General features: G+C 49.4%; 1 protein-coding gene across 1 annotated transcript in view; it reads right to left on the reverse strand.

Annotated features, from left to right (window-relative positions):
• Drd2 (dopamine receptor D2) overlaps positions 1–743 on the reverse strand; it is a 44,957-nt gene extending 44,214 nt beyond the window's left edge. The window contains exon 1 of the mRNA XM_042682880.1: positions 646–743. The gene's annotated coding sequence lies outside the window, so the exon portion shown is untranslated. The remainder of the gene's footprint in view (positions 1–645) is intronic.
• Between the last annotated feature and the right edge of the window lie 11,386 nt (positions 744–12,129).

Below are 12,129 nucleotides of genomic sequence, written 5' to 3' on the forward strand. Positions count from 1 at the left end.
CCTAGGGGGGCTCCTGCTCCGCGGCGGGGCTGAGCAGACACGCTCCGCCACGGCTCCCACCGCGCGGCGAGATGGGCCTAGAATCCCCCGGGTGGGGCGGGGGTGGGGGGGTTCCCCAACTGGGTCTCAAACGCAGAGAAGACCGAGAACGAGATTTCAGGACCAAGGACAGCGGCAGCGCCGGCCGTGGGGAGAGTCCCAGCCTTCTGCAAGTGAGAAGTCTCGGCGGTACCCTACAGAGTTGTCAGGATAACTTTAACCATCATCATCACCACCACCACCACCATCATCATCCGTCTTTCTCTGGGGCAATGAGGAGAAACAACTCTGACTGTGCGCCCTGGGTCCGGGACTCGGGTGCCCCCCCGGGATGGCGCGCAGCCGGCCGCGGCTTGCCGGGCGCCCTCTGCGCTCCGCAGGGCGGGGGATGGCCCGGCTCGTGCCCCGCTCGTGCTGGCCGTGGATGAGGCTCCCGTCCGGGCGGGCGCAGCCCGAGCTGCCCGCGGGCGCTCGCGGCGGGCTCCTGCGGTGGCGGGACAAACTTCTGCGGTGGGACGCGCGCCGCGCTCTGATCTCCGTCTCCCGCGCCCCCCCACCCCCGGCTGGGCCTCGGGTCGCAGTTCGCCCCCTCGGGCCGGCGCTTACCTTCAAGCCATAGGGCGCCCGGGGGCAGAGACGGCGCCAGCTGCTCCGGGCTTCCGGCTCCCGCCGCATCCACGCGCGGCCGCCCCTCCGGCAGCCGTCCCTCGCGGGGGCCGCCGCTCTCCTCGGCGGGTCCCCGGTTCCCGGCCCCGCCGCGCCGATCAGAGGCCCCCCACCCCCGCCCCCGGCGGGCAGCGGCTCCGCCCGCCCTGGCCGCTCGGGGAGCAGTGGACCCCGCCAAGGCGGAGCGGGGCGGGGCGGGGCGCGGAGCCCGCGGGCCGGAGCGCAGCGCGGGGGACCCGGCGCGCAGGCGGCGCGGTGGGGGGCGCGCGCGCGCGCGGGAGGTGGCCGGCTCCGGCACTGAAGCTGGACAGCTCCGCCGCGCCCGAGCGCCGCCGCCGCGAGCGCAGGGGGAGGGGGCGGGGCCGCCCCGCCACGAGGCGCCCGGGGCCCCGCCCCCCGGGACAGGCCCCGCCCCACTGCGCGCGGGGGTGCCAGCGCTGCACACCCCACCCGCCCGGCCAGAAGGGCACCTCTGGTCTAGTAGGGGGGACACCCGGGCTGCTTGGCGTTGACACTGGAACTGAGCCTCCCCCCCCCCATTGCCCACCAAGAACCACCCCCCTCGGCTGGTCAGGTAACTCTAGATCCAAGCCTGCCTTGGTCTCCCCTCTCTGCCGGTGCTCCTCTGGCCCCTTTCTCGGGGGGAGTGGAGGGGGGAGATTAGCTACCCTCGATGTTCCCACTGGGAGTCTGCAAATCCCTGGGGCCCATTCCCTGCCTTGATTTAGCACACGCGTGATGAAATTGATCAGAGGTGGAGGTTCAAACCAAGCCTTAGGGTTCCAGCTGTCCTTTGGCTCCAAACAGCCTTGCGGGGTGGGAGCCGGGATGGGAGTGTTGGGGGGGACGGAGAGGGGATGCTCTCCTGTAGCCCCTGCCTAGGGTCAGTGCCCTAGTGCCCTGGGCTGCACAGGAACCTTCCCCACCCCACCCCACCCCCACCCCCCCCCCCCCCCCGCCACACACACCCCTTTCCTTCCTCTCTCCTTTTTTTTTCTTTTGATCCAGGTGAGGAAAATAGAGATGAGGCCAGACTCCTGTTCCTCACAGCCTGCCAATCCAAAATGGAGCCTTCTCCGTGGCGGGGCGGGGGGGGGGGGGGGGGGGTGGTATCTGTAGTTTCCACAGGTGCTGTGGAGCAACAAAACGTGGGGATAGAGCTCGACAATATGGGTTCCCGCGGGGAAGGTGGCGCTGCGTTCCCGGCAAGCAGGGACACACTGTGAACGCACAGGTCTGACTGTGGGTGGCCGGGACTCAGCTCTGACAGTCACCCCAAGCTGGGCCACAAAAGACTAAAATTCCTTCAGAGACCCACACAATCCTACCAAATCAGGGTTGGAAACGACATCTGACTTTTGTTCAGCAGGGGAAACTGAGGCCCCAGAGGGAAGAGCCCTTACCAGTTCCACAGGGATTGAGCCAGGCCATCCCTGTCTCGGTGGGCAGAGGCCTGTGCTTTCCTCTTATAATAGCCATGATAGAGGCATCTCGGGGAGGGAGGGGAGCTGCGGTGGTCCAGCGGTCTCTCCCCCTGACCATGCCCTGGAGATTTGCGTAGACCTGACAGAGAAGTGTTACAACAATCACAAATCCTCATGTATTACCATAGTAGCTTTGAAATCAATCCAACATCACAGAAAGCGTTGAAATCCCACCCTGTCCCTTGTGGATCCTTGGCTCATTCTTTCCAAGAGTTAACCCACAAGGAAGAACGCCTTGTCTCTCAACCCAGCTCCTCTACATGAGTTCAGGGGATGGAGCAGAGCAGGCCTGCAGCCCCTAACTTGGTATCCTGCCTCTGTCAACTATTAGTTGCTTAAACTGCTTCATCTCTCTGAATCTCCACCTCCTTATCATTAAACAAGGGCCAACAATACTTTTCTCTTTGGGTTGCCTTGAGGATAACAGATAACTCTGAGGTAGACTCACCATAATGTATGCATCCTGGGCTACTGGGTATAGGGAGTTTGGTTTTTGCTCAGTCAGGTGGCAGAAGGAAGAGCCAGGTGAGCTCCTTGGGGATGCACCAACCCAGGGACACTGTACCTCCGAACTACCTTCTTCACCCGGATCTTGCACGGCTGAATGATTTCATGCTAGCTGTGAGTGAGACGGATGGATCTTTTAGTTTTCAATTAGCAAGCGCCTCGCTCTTTAAACAAGCGGCATGGCAAACAGATGCACCGGGTGATTGATGACAGAGAACATCTGGGGCTCCTGCTTCCCGGGCTGTCAGGGACTTCTGGAGGTCATTTGGGGCCTCCCCTGCCTCCAGGCAGAACTGTACCCAGTCCAAGTAGGCCAGGTGGGGGCAGGGCATCCCTCTCTCTGGTAGCCTTCCTGGAAAAGGGGGAGGGGGCGCAAAACTCTTTGAACTCCTCTGTACATCCCAGAGACTACCTAAATCTTTATTTCTACTCATAAACATAGTAAATAAACATTCTTAAACATAGTAAATTCAGATTGCTGTAACAAGATACGATGAACTGGGTGGTTTATAAACCACAGAAGTTAGATCTCACAGTCTAAGATCAAGTCTAAGATGAGTGCTAGGTATGGACCTGCTTCCCTGTTAATAGATAGTGCTGACCAGTTGTGTCCTTACTTGACAGAAAAGGCAAGTGAGTTCCCTTGGGACCTCTTCCCTAAGGGGATTAAACCCATTAGAAGAGCTTGAATCCACTCTCCTGACCTCAACACTCTTGGAAGGTTCTAAGCCTCATCATCATTGAAGGTTGGGATTTTAGTGTGTGAATGTGGGGGTGATGGGGACAAGGAAGGGTAGAAGAGGGGTTTGAGCAGGTGAAGTTTACTGGCCTTTTTCTTTTCTTTTTTTCCGGTCCTGGGGCTTGAACTCAGGGCTGAGCCGATATCCCTGAGCTTCTTTGGGCTCAAGGTTAGCATTCTACCACTTGAGCCACAGCACCACCTCCAGGTTTATCTGAGCAGTGTATTGGAGATATGAGTCTCATGGACTTTTCTGCCCTGGGCTGGCTTCGAAGAGCCGTCCTCAGATCTCAGCCTCAGGAGTAGCTAGGATGACAGGCGTGAGCCACAGGCACCCGGCTTTGGCCCTTGTAATGGAGACAGAGAGGGCTAAACCAACACATCTTCTTCCTGTGCGCTTAATGGTAGAGAGCAAGTGCCGGCTGGAGCTTGGCAAACTAACCCCTTGCTGGTCTCTGAGACACTTACAGAGAGACAGAGATACCACAGCCTTGCTTCTGAGAATGATTCCACAGAAGATAAAGAAATGCCCTTATCTGAGAGGGCAAGAAAGGCAACAACATCCCTGGAGTCCCACAAGACTTGCTTCGTACCACCACCTTGGAGTGTTCAGGATGTTTCTGAGGCTCAGTTTCACCACATCCACATCCAGGTGCTGCTAGGAAGCTCCTGTGACAATGAGCATCTGGTGCCGCTCCATCATGCAGAAGCTGCACCCAGAACAGCACCTTTGATGTCTCCATCTGCTTCATCTACCCAGCAGCCACAGGCCAAGGCAGCCCCGCCATCCTCAAGGATAGACAAAAATGTGGCACACATGGAATACTATTCAGCCAATACAAAGTGAGGCCTGATTTCCCAACTCTGATGATATTTCTTCTTTCTCTTATCCTACTTGCAAATGACACTGGGTGACAATTCATCTGGATGAGAGAAGTGTGGAGTAGAAAAGAAAATGGCTTTTTGGTACTTGATTATGTCTCTCCAAGGGCAGAGGGCCAGAGACCTTGATGATGATAAGAGACCCAGAGTCCCAGGGCAGAAGATCTAGTGAGGTAGGTTTAGGCTGGGAAAGTGGGGGTAGGATGGTGGAGAAGGTTCTAGAAGCATAGAGATTCAGGACACTGTCTGATCAACAGAGTCACTTAAGACCTTCAATAGTTGCTGCTGTAATTTGCCCTTTAAAGAACATCTGGCTCATAGACTCTAACGGTCTTTCCCAACTTGGTGTGAAATGAGTATTTGTGGGTTGTTCTTTGCATCCTTTCCATATGAAACAATTAAAAAACAAACAAACAGGTGTGACCTACTTAAGATATTCAATCACAGAATTCTTCCAAGAAACAAAAATGATCAATTAGACTACAACTATCCATATTACAGATTTGTCTACTTGCGTAATGTCAACAAGGCATATGCCCATGTTCAAAGCATCATTCTACAGTAGCTCAAAGGTGGAGATACCCTAGCTGTCTATCAAGATGCAAAAATCAAAATGAGGTCTACGGTGGAATAAGATCCAAGCTTTAATAGGAAGGAGATGCTTACATATGCTACCACATGGCTGAACCTTGAAGATGTTATGCGAAGTAAAACAAGCCAGTCACAAAAATAACCAATACCAAAAGACTTGGAGGGCATAGGACAAGTAGTAGAGTACCTGCTTAACAAATGTGAAGCCCTAAGTTCGAACTCCAGTACTTCCAAAAAATAAGATTAAAAAGACAACAACAATGTGAATGGACTTAATGATACTGAACATTAAAAACTGAAAAACATGGCAAGTGAAATATCTTTTAGAAATCATTTTTACCATAATAAAAATGCAAACATTGGCTGGGAATGTGGCTTAAAGGTAGAGTGCTTGCCTAGCATGCATGAAGCCCTGGATTCGATTCCTCTGTACCACATAAGCAGAAAAGGCCAGAAGTGGCCTTGTGGCTTAAGTGGTAGAGTTCTAACCTTGAGCTAAAAAGAAGCTCAGGGACAGTGCACAAGCCCTGAGTTCAAGTCCCAGGACTGGAAAAAAAATGCAAACATTGTGTTTCAGTGGTCACTATAGCCACCAATATATGAAAACAAAATAAAACATCTTGAGAATTGCCGGGTTAATAAATAGATGGAAAAGTAAGTGCCTTCCCTGGTAAACAACCTGTTTATATGTAACTTCCACAATGCTGGTTTACTGACTTGGATTTTTTAGGCCCCTCCCACAGGGAATGAACCACTTTCCTAAGTCTGATACAACTTTCCCTCCAACCACCCTGCAATGCCACGAGCCTCCTTAATTTGGGAACCCAGTGAAGGGAGATGAAGGAAGCAGGCAGCGACTCTAGAACCAGAGCTTTCACTGTGGCCCACAGACATATGTGAACCTGCAATGTTAGGCTAGAGATCCAAACTCTTGGAATTCTGTATGTCAGGTCCGGCCATGGACCTTCCCTCCAGGTCAGAAAAGGAGATGGCGATTGTGAAGGACAGAGAAAAGAGGTTTCCCCCAAGGCACAGGCATACCATTTGCAGGTGGCATTTTTTTGTTCATCCTCAGCTACCTTCCGGGTGTTTCATTTTCAATAGAGGAAGAATTCAGAGCCGGGGGACGAAAGGTCTCCATTAGTGAAACAGCAGATATGGACCAGTTGATCACTGCCTCCGTTCTGGTTCTCTGGGGTTCTGGAGAAATTATCGCTGTTACCACATAAGGGGAGCAATCTGACACTCCTGAGAGGATTAGTTCTGCTGCAAGGTGCAACCTCATCATTAGAGGTAATTGTCCTCATTTTTAAGGGACTCTATGGTTCCTTAGGGGCAATTTCAGCCCTGTGTCATAAAGATTTCAATCAACGAGTCCTATCCTTCTTTGAACCCAAAGTGATTGCAAATTGACTGCCGAGAGAATGACTTAGACAAAGAGAGAGGAAAAAGGCAGGCAGGGGTGCCAAGTTTTTCTCTTGCTTTTCGTCAGTGCATGAGCCCGAGTAAGCAACCAGTGCTTTTCATCGAAAGCAGCTCTTAAGCACCTGTTACCCAAGGACCATTCAGCCACTCAGGTTTTGAATGGAGTTGCGCAGTTCAAGGAAAACTCTGGATGGTAAGGAAATGCTCTGTCCCTACGTCTTCATTGAGCACGAGCAAATAAGCAACAGAGGTATTTTTGGTCTCTGTACTAGCCAGCAGAAATGGGGTTCCATTGCTAATTACCTGCTCCCCTGTGTACATCTCCCATCTCTGAGGACCACACATCCAGCTGTTCCTGCGTTCAACTTCCTCTGTCACTGTTGAGTAGAGATGGGGAGCAACAATGTAGGAAACAAACAATTCTGGCAGTTTAAGGAGAAAAGGAATTCACCAAAAAAAAAAGTATCTTACTGAGTTGCAAAGGAGATTAGAGAACCAGGTTTGTAAAAACAGGCAGGAACAAAAGAATGCACTAGATACTTAGGTTTTCCACTAAAAACAAGCCTGGGCAAATAGTCCAGTGAGACCTCTTCTACTTGTCTAAATGTGGGGTACCAGATGGCATCTCTACCACACTGGCACCAGACACCAGCCTCCTCCTGGCACCCTGCGATGCCATTCTTAGGTACTAGTGAAAGCTGTGGCTATTTGTGCCATCTTCCGAATAGATTCTCTACGGTCCCAGCTTCTCAGGTTCACCAGCTCCCGAGTAGAAGTAAAGGGCAGCTGTGTCCTAAACTGAATCCCTAGTGAGGCAAGCGCTCCCTCACCCCCAGAACTTCACAGTGGGGTGTTTTCCATGTAGGAATGAAACAAAGAACGCTCCAGAGCCAAACAACAACAATACAACCCAAACCCAGCCTCTCTCCTGCGGGTCATTCCAAAGACATCTGTCAGGCTGCCCTCCCCTCCAGTCTGTCTTCTATGCTACAGAAGAGGGCTGTTTCTCAAACATAAATCCCATCGTGTCGCCTTGCTTAAAACCCTTCCGCCTTTCCTGCTGTCATTGAGATAAATTCTCATCTTGCCAAAATGAATTAAAACTCTGCCACTCTGTCCTTGGCTCTCTTCAACCTCTCGATGGGTGTCCCCCCTCCCCATCGCTAAGGGAAAGAATCCATGAATGAGATTTGGAAAAGATGGTACTAAGGACGGACTCCACTTTCCCCAATGTCAGTCCCTGACAAGAAAACGAAGAGAAGAATACAAATTTGAGGACCCAAGGCCAAGTCGACTAGATCAGAATGTAGCAGATAGGGAGGGGCTAACTTCACCAGTAAGTCCAAGAAGCTATCTGGGATGGGACGAAACACTAATCTACTCTGTACCCCTCATTTCACATATGTGGGAACCAAGGCCCACAGAGATCAAATACAGAAAAATACCCGAGTCTTGCTTGGTATTGTAACAAAGCAAAACTTAGAGCAAAGTTAATCTGACACATTTAGTGCTATCCATAACCATTATTGTGTCACATGGTAATTAGGCATACATAGCTGTACAGAGGAAGAACTATTATTATTATAATAGTGACCAAGTATTTGAGGAGGGTCAATCAAAGGAAAAGGAGCCATCAGGAAAGACTGAGGTGTTGCTCTGAGATCCCACTGAGACACCCCTACCCCCTTTCCAGGTCTGCCACCTGCCTCTGACAGATTGGGTAGCAGGGAGATCTACCTGTGAGATTGAAGAATCAGGTGGGAGCTAGGCCCTCAGACAAGAGTAAGGATGGACAGTGAACATCTGTACTCCTTCTTCTGGTTAAAGAACACTGTGAGAGGAGAGAGAAAAACATTCATTGTAGACCTCAGGTTATTCCCTGGCAGAAATGAGCTGAGAAAAACTTCTGCCTGCATCCAGCAAAAGCACTGAGTTGGTCATTGGTATCCAGATGTGTGTTCTAGGTTCATCTCTAGGCCTTTGCCCATCCTGTTCCTTGTATTGATAGGCATTTTCTATTGGCTCTTCATGGAAAAACTCAGTTACACGCCATAAGACATTTCCTCATCTCTCCCACCCCAAACCATTTTTGGTTTTTGTTTGTTTTTCCATACTGGTGATTGAACTCAGAGATCCATGTCTTCAGTCCTTTTTTCAATTTGCTCCTTTCAAAGCAGGATCTTGCGCTCTGCTTGGTCTGGGCTGGGTTCCAGTCATCATACTCTGTTCCCTCATGTCGCTGGGGGGGAGCAGATGTATGCCCTGGCACCCAACCATTGTGTTTCTCCTGTAGCTGGGAAAATCCACTCAACTAATGAGCTGAGAAGAAGTTGAAACAAAGTCTTATGAGCTTCTTTTGAGCCCAAACTGGCCTCAAACCTTAATTCTCCTCCAATCTCTGCCTCCTGCTCAATAAGGATTATAAGCTTGAGCCACTGGACCTTATCTCCAGTCCATATCTTAATAAAAAAGGACAGGTTCCACTTCATGATATCAAACGCATTATCTTTGTGTTTGTCTCTTTCTCCTTGACTATAGAATGGAGTGCCTGTGGCTCACCTGTGTCCCCTTCCCCTCACCACCCCCCCAAAACATAGAACCCATCACTGCACAGATGCTACACAAACATTTGTTAAAAAGAGAACATCTCCATTGGTCATCCATTTGGCTTAATGAGCACACATCCCTGGAAGTTTAAGGATGCGATGTCTGCTGCCTACGTCTGAGTTGGCTTATTGGAGTTGCTTTCTGACTTCTTATCTGAAAAGCTCCAAAGGATACAATGGTGAGAGTCGGAGGGATGAGAAGGAAAGATCCTGATATTCAGCCTCTGGACAGGACAGGGCTGAACAGCTGGTTGGGCTCAACTGTGAGGACATCCAAAGCAAGCTTCTCCATCGTGACTCAAGCCCCAGCTTTGCTTCTTATAACCAGAGGACCTTTGGGTCTCAGTTACCTTGTCAGGCCAAATATTATGCCTACCTCACAAGAGTTCAGTAAGTAACCATGCTTGTAATGCACTCGGGACTCTGTCTTACACAAAGTAGGCGTATGACAAACATGAGCTGTTGTTGTCAGCCATCATTCTATCAGACCCTACAGCCTACGCTGCTGAGCCTACCAGCTTCCTGTTCCTGTGACCCACCAAGTTCAAAACCATCTTGTCTTCCCAGCTAGCCCATGACCGCTGTCAAAAGCCATTGGATCTGTGCCGGCCAGTTTGGTAGTGTGTTTACCTTGAAGTCCACAGCTTTCCACTCTACTGTTAAGACATTTCAAATGCTCCCCACGGGCTCCTCCCTTGTTAATGTGATTACATTTTCTTGATTGTTTCATTAAGCTGTTTTTCATAGAGAGGTTGATAAATACCTGGTAGGTTGTGGGAACTAATTATCATCTTAATTGGAGAAGATGAACTGGTACATAATATGTGTGATTTAATTCTCAGGGCAAACCCTGTAAAGGTTAATGAAAAAAAAAATCAAAACTCGTTAACTAAAGGTCTTGAAGTTCCTGGGCAGGATCCTCAACTCTGTCAGTCACTGAGCTGTTCCCTGCAATCTAGTCATAGCAAACTGCTGGTCTTTTCCTTTGCCTAAACCAGAAGACCATACCACAATTCTTGTAATAAAGGAATGGATCCAGTTTTTTCTTTGCACATTTATTCACTCTAATAAGCACTCTCTTTTTTTTCTGCAGCTTTGTCCCAGATTTCCTGAGCTATAGATTGATTGGTTGACTGATGATTTATTGAGAAAAACAATCCTTAAAGACTTTCTACTTTTCTAGCTGCTTCAACCTCTGAACTGAGTAATTCCTATTACTAAATCCATTGCTAGTGTACTCTCCTGACTTTAGATTCTCTGTTTCTAGCTAGACCTGGAAGTGACCTTGCCATGTTCTCTCCCCACACTGTCTTGCCTCTTGGCTGATCTCTCCTGCTGCTATTGACTCCATCAAGGCAAGATCCCACCAATTCCTTTAGGAGCAACTCTGCGGTCAACGGAGTTTACTTTCCTGCTCCTGCAGACTCTCCAACCAAAGTGTTCTCTCTTCCCAGCTCAACTGAGATGTGGTTCTTTCCTGGAGATATTGCTTCCCCCAAAGCTCCTTGATTAGGAACTGCTCTTCCTTCCTCAATACAGAACTGTCTCCATTGGCTGCTGTCTCCATTGCTGCCTTCACCTCCACTCCCAGGAAAAATCAATTACCCACCCCACACATGCCACACCCCCATCCCTTTCTTTCCCAGATCCTCTGCTGATGTCCTCCCTTTACTGGGGACACGAATCCTGCTCTCGGTTCCCTACTTCATCTCCAGTCCTGCTGTTGCTCTAGGTAATCTAACTGCCTGCAGGGACCTCCCATCCAAGCCAAAGACCTCTCTCTACAATTGCTCTCCTTAGCTCTCCCACCTTCACCTCCCTCTCTGTCAAGGCCATCAGCTGGAACTAGTCAGCACCATGAACAGCTCCCTAGCTGTGAATTCTTACATTCCAATGCCCCAATCTGACTTTAACTTGCTGTCTCAAACATCCCTAGTCCTTACTTGTATCTCCACTAACCATCTGCTTTATCCACACTTCCTTTGTCTGCATTCATCTTCCCAATAGCCCTCATATTCTTTCCACCCTTCTCCATCTAGCTGGGGCCTCATGGTTGATCATTTGAATGATTTTCTTGCCAGTATTTTCTTCTCTTAACATTTCAACCCCAGTATTATTAGCCCATAAGTCTTTCTTCCTCCCTGTCTTTGCTATGGTTCGCTGCAGGCAAAATATTTTTCCTTGCTTTATGGCTGTTGAGATTGGAATTTCCGTGTGACTTGTTCTGGATAGTGGGATCTAGACAGCCGTGAGAATGTGCCAGTTCTGAGTTAAGGCCTTCAGAAACTTTGCATATTTTAAATCCTCCTTCTTCAGCCTTTATCAACGCCATGAGGAGAAATGGTCCAGCTAGTTTTCTGGCCTAAGGAGGATGAAAAGCACATGGAACAGACCCAAAAGCACCAATCTGCCTGGTGATGCAGACTTTCAGCAAATCTGCAGACACGTGAGTTGAATAAATGTTTCTTTGTTACTATAAGCCGATGAGGTTAGAGGTGCTTTGTTATGCAAAGTAGCTGCAGCAAGATCTAACTAACATAATCTCCCATATCTTAATCATCTTCCTTCCTCCTAAATGCTTTTGCATTGATACTTAAACGTGTGTAAGACTCTCCCTCTTACAAAACAAATCTTCAATCTCTCCCTGGGTCTTTTTGTAGATTCTTCCCTCTTACCTGTACTCTTCTCAGGACCAATTTTTGAGAGAAGTGTCTACTGTTGCCAGGGCTCAGCTTCATGACTGCAAGATAGCTGTGTTCCACCATTTTCCTAAAGTTGCTCTTATCAGGGTTTCCGTTACTCAACAAGTACTTACTGAGCATCTATTCTGCTCTGGTGAGGTATTGGGACACAATTATAAAAAATGGTAGACGAGCCTGAGCAATCTTATGGGACATGTGGACTTGTAGGCAGACTATTATAAACAGTGTAGAGAGAACTATCGAGGGATTTTTAAAACAAAAGGTACAGAGAGGATGGCACAAGCCCAATGTGGCGGTCATGGAAACATTCTCATAGGAAATGACATCAATTTGATTTTTTCAAAAATGGAAAGAACTTAGCCAACTGAAAAGGAGAGAAACTTCCAACTAGTTGGGGAAAGCATGTGCTGTTTGAAGACTGAAACACTGCCAAATCACTGCCTTGCAAAGCCCTCAGAAGTTATCTGTGTTTTATATTCCTGGCTCTG

The sequence above is a fragment of the Dipodomys spectabilis genome, unplaced genomic scaffold (assembly GCF_019054845.1).
Source record: "Dipodomys spectabilis isolate Male_0828 unplaced genomic scaffold, ASM1905484v1 ptg000076l, whole genome shotgun sequence".
NCBI classification, from domain to species: Eukaryota; Metazoa; Chordata; class Mammalia; order Rodentia; family Heteromyidae; genus Dipodomys; species Dipodomys spectabilis.